The sequence below is a fragment of the Chrysochloris asiatica genome, unplaced genomic scaffold, assembly GCF_000296735.1.
Source record: "Chrysochloris asiatica unplaced genomic scaffold, ChrAsi1.0 scaffold00391, whole genome shotgun sequence".
In the NCBI taxonomy this organism is placed as follows: domain Eukaryota; kingdom Metazoa; phylum Chordata; class Mammalia; order Afrosoricida; family Chrysochloridae; genus Chrysochloris; species Chrysochloris asiatica.
The window spans coordinates 972,469-980,058 of NW_006408909.1; positions in this window are offsets into that span (position 1 = coordinate 972,469).

The following is a 7,590-nucleotide window of genomic DNA, read 5'->3' on the forward strand; positions in this document are numbered from 1 at the left end:
GATCAATACATCTTGATTGCATGTTTGATCAATTTCAGATTGAAGAAGTTGGTAGAATTCTTCTATTTCATCCTCACTGGCTTTAGTGGTTGGGGCGTATATTTGAATAATAGTGGCATTAACTGGACTTTCCTGTAGGCGCATGGATATTATCCTATCACAGACAGCATTGCACCTCATGATTGATCTGGATATATTCTTTTCGACAATGAATGGAACACCATTCCTCTTCAATTTGACATTTCTGGCATAGTAAATCATATGATCATCAGATTCAAAATAGCCAATACTGTCCATTTCAGCTCACTAATGCCTAAGATATCAATGTTTATGAATTCCATTTCATTTTCGACAACTTCCAATTTTCCCAAAATCATACTTCGTACATTCCATGTTATGATTTTCAATGGATGTCTACAGCTTTTTCCTCTTCATTTTGAGTTGTGCCCCATCAATAAATGAAGGTCCCGCAGGCTTTTCTCTCATGGGCTTTACTCCATTCGCATCATCATGGTCAACTCTACTTTGAGGAGGCAGCTCTTCCCCAGTTGCACTTTGAGTGCCTTCCAACCTGAGGGGCTCATCTTCTGGCACTATATCTTTCTCTGCTATTCATAAAGTTTTCAGTGACTGAAGATTCAGAAGTAGTTCGTCACTCCTTCTTCCTAGTATGTTTTCGTCTGGAAGCTCATCTGTAACCTGTCCAGAATGGGTGACACTGCTGGTATTTAAAATACCGGTGGTATAGCTTCCAGAATCACAGCAACTCACAAGCCACCACAGCACAACAAACTGACAGATGAGTGGTGGCCTTCACATTTAACGTATATAAAATCAGGATGTGTTTTATGATCGACATGTTAAGAAAATTCTAAGTCATAGTTGAATTGTCAATACTTTTTCCTCCTCAGTTTTATACAAATTGAGTTAGTCTAACAGTCAATGACATTTCAGATCTGACATACGTGTTTTTTAGTTTGTCCACTTTGCATTTCTTCTCTTCCCTCATTTCTTGTCTTCCTTTACATTAATTGACTAAAGAGAAGAAAAAAAAATCTTGTTTCCTACTCATTTTTTACTTTACTTTTTTACATGTTCTCTGTGGCCATTTTTGTAGTAATTGCCCTATAATAACATGCATGCTATATAGAGTACACAGTAAATTGAAAGGAGCTCTTGTGGCTTAGTGGGTTACGCGTTGGGCTGCTAACAACAAGGTTGGCAGTTTGAATCCACCAGCTGCTCTGCTGGAGAAAGATGAAGCTTTCTGTTCCCGGAAAGATTTACAACTGCAAAAGCTCTATACAGAATCACTATAAGTTGGAAACGACTTGATGGCACATAGCCAGCCAGCTACAGTAAATTGAAGAAGCCCTAGTGGTGCACTGGTCAAAGTGCTCAGCAGCTAATCAAAAAATCATCTGTTTAAACCTACTAGTCGCTCCACAGGAAGTCTGCTTCTGTAAAGATTTATAGCCTTAGAAATGCTATGGGCAGTTCTTCTGTCCTATCTTCTATTCTACCAGATCACTAAGAGTCAGAAGAGACGTGACAGAAAGAGATTTGACTTCAGTTCATCACACTGACATAATTTCATTCTCCAGACCACCATGACAATCTTAAAATACTCTAACCCTGATCCCTGCCAATCAGTTTACAGGACTGTATTGAATTGCAGTACAAATAAGACAATACATTTTGTTTATACAGTCATTATTTGTTTTCTCTCCAATATTTTTCAATATCTTAGCCCAGAATCTTTCCATTTAGTCTAATTTTTCTTATATTTTAAATACCAATGTTGTTGTTGTTAACTGCCGTTGAATTGGTTCTGACTCATAGTGACCCTATACAGGGTTTCCAAGGAGTGACTGGTGAGTGTGAAATGCCTACCTTGTGGTTGGTAGTTCAGTGCTTATCCTAGAGCGCTAGTCCAGTAGCACTCTCAGTGATCATGGAAATGCTCTTTATCTGTGCTGTTCAGTATGTGGTTGTTAAGTGCCATCCAGTCGGTTCTGACTCATAGAAACCCTGTATAGGTTTTCCAAGGAGCAGTTAGTGTGTTTGAACCACTAACCTGTTAGCTAGTCATCCAGTGCTTATTTGACAGCACCACACGAGGACATCAGTCTGATAATAAATGGGATCTTAACCCACATACCTGTGGATAGGATCCTATGTGGGCAAAGGGTTTTCTTTGCTATTTTAATAAGCTCATACCATTATAGGATATATCATAAACGAATCACCTTTGAGATATAGAAAGAACAGCACAGAAACAGAAAGAAGGAAGCATAAATTGGTGGGAGAGGCAAGATAAATGCCAAGCAGAGATTGCCAAGGAAATGATGAGAACTGCGGGGTCTACAGAATCTGAGACAAGGAGCTTCCTCCAGAGTGCACAGAGAGAGAGAGAGTCTTGCCTTCTAGCCAGTGCCTCCTGAGCTGTGAGCAAGTAAAAGTCTGTTTATGAGAGCCACCCACGTGTGATACTCTGTCAAGCCATACTAAGAAACAAAGACAGCAACCACATGTGGAGAACGAGCTCTTGAAATGTAGCTCGCGTGAATGAGAAACTAAATTTTCATTTTCACTACATTTAAATAGTTAACAGAATTTCAAATTCTCATGGAACTAGACTTGCTGGAGCCACGGGGGACTGAATGAATCCCTGAAATTACTACTCTGAGATCATCTAAAACTTAAACTAAAATCTTCCCCCAAATCTTCTTAAAACAAGACAATAGTTTAACTTAACTAGTAAAAATGCCTGCCATCAGCATTATGTTCTTTTAAGAATGATCTATAGTGGATCAATAGGAGTCATGGTATGGTGCTGTAGGATAAGCACTGGACTGCTAATGGCAAGGCCAGTGATTCAAACACCAACAGATCCTCAGAAACCCTATACAGAGTTGCTGTGAGTTGGAACCAACTTAGTGGCACTTAACAACAACAACATAGGAGACCAAAGTAACAACTTGAAAGATTGTAGAGGAAGCTTGGAGGGTAATTAGTTTGTTAATCGGAGAGGAACAACTTTGAAAAGGAAGACAAGAATGGTTGTGCACTCACCAAGAAAGGCATTCAGGCAGCCAACAAACATTTTCACCATCATTAGCCTTTGTTGTTGTTGTTAAGTGCCGCCGAGTCAGCTCCAACTCATAGCAACCCTGTATAGGGTTTCTGAGGAGCAGCTGGTAAGCTTGAACCTCCAACCCTACAGTTAGAACTGACTACATTCCAACATATTAACCCACAGCGCTACACCAGGACTCCCACTAACCGTTGGTGGTGGCGGTGGTGTGCCGTGGAGTTGGTTCCAAATCATAGTGACCCTGTATAGGGTTTCTGAGGCTGTAAATCTTTATGGGAGCAGAAAACCTCATCTTTTTCTCATGGAACCGCTGGTAGTTTCAAACTGCTGACCTTGTTAACAGTCCGGCTTCTAACCACTACACTACCAGAGCTCCTTGAAAGATGCAAACGAAACAACAATGAGATATATCTCACACTAGCATTAACAACAAAGTTCAAAAAAACAGAAAGCATAAAATACTGGCAAGGGTGTGTGTGGAGAGACTGGGACAGTCTTACATTGCTGGTGGGACTGTAAAACGGTTCAATCACTCTTGAAAACAGTATGACATTTCCTCAGAAAATTGGGAATAAAAATACCCAGCCATCCCTCTACTTGGTATATATCCACAAGAAATACAAATAGATATATGCACACCGATGTTCTTAGCAGCACTATTCACAATAGCAAAAAGATGGAGACAGCCTAAGTTCCCATCAATGGAAGAATGAATAAAGAAACTTTGGTACATACACACAATGGAATACTATGCAACCTTGAAGAATAACGATGAAATCTGTAGAACACCTCATCATATGGATGAACCTTGAGGACAATTAAGCTGAGTGAAATTAGTTAATCATAAAAGGACAAGTATTGTAAGATACCGTTATTGTAAAATTTAAGAAAAGATTTCTGCACTAAAAGAAACATTGCTTGATGGTTACCAGGGTTAGAAGGGAGGGGGCAGTAATTCATAGGTTAGGGGGTCGACATCGGGTGATGAGGAGGGCAATATACATAGAGGGGAAAGGCAATACACAAGAAGAGGGAGGGTGACAGATGAACAATGTAGAGAGGGGAAGACTTAGGGAGGTATGTACAACCTAAATGGGATAGAGGTAAACAGTGATTTATACACAACCTTGGATCAATTGTGTTCTGTGATACAGGGACCGAGACATAGTCTGAATGGATAAAGGAGGGGGGGAAATGTTAAGGTATTTGTCTTGTGGGTATTGGTTCCTCCAGCCTGCCACTGTAAAATAGACATTTAAGTAGAAAATATATGAATATTGGCAATTATGATTACAGAAAGCTTGTAAGCCAGTCTTCAGCCTGTAACTGATTGGATTAATTAATTTGCCCAGAGAAATAGGCTTCTTGTTAAGCCTTTGTGGAGGATGAGGCCTTCGGTAGAATCCTGAGCCCCACCCAGAACCTTCTGAGGTGAGACGTTCCCATTTGAAAAGATGCAGACCACCCCAGAAAGGTTGGGAGAACAGAAGATTCTTTAGAAAAAAAGGCCTGCAAGGAAAACAACAACAACAAAATATTGTTTGGCTATTAGAATATCAAACAAGCTGTTTGCTTTGGAGACATCAATGTAAGAAAACTCAACCCACAAGGGAAAATTCTCGTCTAAGACTGAAACTCAAAGGGAATCCACGAAGAATCTAATATGTTTGCTGGTGACCACACTGGTCTGCTTGTGAGTGGAAGAGGGGGCAATACAGCAATGAAGACATGGGTTGAGTTTGGCCACATTCCACTGACACCCACTGACCTTGAGATGAGAGAGAGAAGAGGAAAGGCTGGTTAGTCTGAAGATTAGGGAGGTGTGTGAACTCCACAGCCAGGGGCACTGAACTAGTCACTGGGGGCTAGAGCTCAAAGTATAACAGCCAGCTGGTCTGAAGTGCAGGGAGCCATGTATGAACCCCTAACCTTGTAGCTAGTACCCATTTGACCTAGTTTGGATGGCTAGCTGACCAGAACTTGGCCAGATGAAAATAAAGATGCTTGATACCATTAGCAAGTGTAAATTGCTACAATTTGATGAACTGGATCTTTGCTTATGGATGCAGTTGCTGAAAATTCCAACAGATATGTTAAATATTCTTCATGATTTTGCAGAATTCTAACTTGCATTCTCTAGCATCATTTCTATCACCAAGGCCATATTTTCCAACTGCTGATCCTTCCTCTTTGTTCCCAACTTTTGCACTCCAATCACCAGTAATGATCTATATATCTTGATTGCACGTTTGATCAATTTCAGATTGAAGAAGTTGGTAGAATTCTATTTCATCCTCACTGGCTTTAGTGATCACCTGGGATTCTATTAATATGTGACCACTTTGTTAAACAATCAGCTTGAACTTGGGCTCCACAGTTAGCATGAATTTGGATCACCAACTTCACTGAAGTCTGGCTTGAGTTTATGAATTCCCAGGGAAGTTCTTTCCTCAGTGTTAGTAATTATACCAGAACATTTCCTGTAGTTCTGCTCTATGTGCAGTTTCTCACTCACTGTTTGAGATCTCAGCTTTTTCTGTATTTTTCTGCATTTGTCACAATGGGGAAGCCTTTTTTCCTGTCCTGCTAGTCCTGTCAGAGTAAAAACATAAGGTCTGTTGTAAAGTAATGTTGACTAGGTTTTGACTCACAGTGGCCCTGTATAGGGTTTCCAAGGAGCAGCTGGTGGGTTTGAACTGGCAACCTTGTAGTTCGTAGTCCAGTGCGGATCCTACAGCACCCCACCAAGGAGTGACTGTTGTTGTTGCTGTTAAGTGCCCTCGAGTTGATTCCTACTCATAGTGATCCTGTATAGGGTTTCTGAGGAGCAGCTGGTGGTTTTGAACCACCAGCCTTATGGTTCAAACTGAACTTACTGTCCAGTGATTTACCCTACCTACAGTGCCACACCGGGACTGATGGTGGTGTGCCATGGAGTCATTTCCAACTCAGAGTGACCCTGAATAGTATTTCCAAGGCTGTAAATCTTTATGGGAGCAGAACGCCTCATCTTTCTCCCATGGAGAGGCTGGTAGTTTCGAACTGCTGACCACAGCCTGACTCATAACCACTATACTACCAGAGCTCCTTTAAAGATCAGCTAGTGGAGTCCTGGTATGGCGCTGTGGGTTAATGCATCAGACTGCAAAGTCATTTGAACTGCAAGGTCGGTGGTTCAAGCTCACCAGTTACTCCTTGGAAACCCTATACAGGGTCGCTATGGGTCGAAATTGACTCAAGAACACTTAACAACAACAAAGTGGATTTGAATTCAGTCTTTGACAGTGGCTTATCTTGTGGAATTCTTCCCTTTCCTTATTATTATTTTGGTGTCTTGTGGTTGGTTTCTTTATCTTCATGAGAGATCAGTGATGAATGATCTATTTTCTTTTAGTTTAGCTATTTTCTTTGGGAAGGTTGTTGGGGTATCTAATCTGTCATGCTTTCAGAAATAGATGTCCCCAAGATTGTTTCTCACTTTCTGTGTCCTCTAGGTCTTAGCCAGCATTCCCTAGAAAATGAAGCCTGCGGAGGAGGGATACAAAGTGCTGATGCTTTATTTGGGAAGTGCAAACCCAGAGTAATGAGAGTGAGGAACAAAGGAAGTGACTGAGGCAGAGAAAGACAGACAAAAGATGCAGACTAATGCCTCACTGAGGCCATTACAGCTCAAGGAGAGTCAGACAGCCCAAGTAATTGGCAGGTACATCCACTCAGGGAGTCCCGGAAGGACTGTGTGGGAGGGGAGTGTCCCTGCAGTGTACCCCACTGGGGATCACCCATTCTGGTCACAATACCTGCACTCTTCAGCCACGAATCTGGGCCCCACATTCTCTGTGGAGTGGTGTGGGGCCGTGGGTCACTCGCATCCAGAGTGGTGGGGATAGAGCACATGGCAGGTTGCCTGGCTACTCCTAGGTGGCCAAGGTGAAACTGGAGAGGGGAGCACCACACTCCTCCAGGGCAAGTGGTTTGTTGGCCCAACAGCAGTAAAGCTGGGGTGGTGGATCTGAGGACACTGGTTTGTGCTTAAGAACCAGATACCTCCAAGGGAGGGTGTGAGCTCTGTCTCTAATCTAGGACTCCAGTAAGTCCCATTGTGCATGGGACTCCAGGCCCTTCTGGACCACACCTGGCTGCATTTAGGCATCTTGTTGTTAACTGCCATTGAGTTAGCGCAGGACTCATGGTTACATAGAAGAGCTGCTTGGCTATAATCTTTATAGGAACCAGGCTTTTCCTCCACAAAGCTACCACCCAAACCCAAACCAAACCCACTGCCATCGAGTCATATGAAACAGAGTAGCACTGCTCTGTTGGGTTTCTGAGACTGTTAAATCTTTAAAGAAGCAGACAGCCTCATCTTTCTCCCACAGAGCAGCTGGTGGGTTTGAACTACTGACCTTCTGATTCACAACCCAATGTGTAACCCACTATACCACCAGGACTCCTTACAAAGCCAACGGGTGTGTTCAAACTGCCAACCTTTGGGT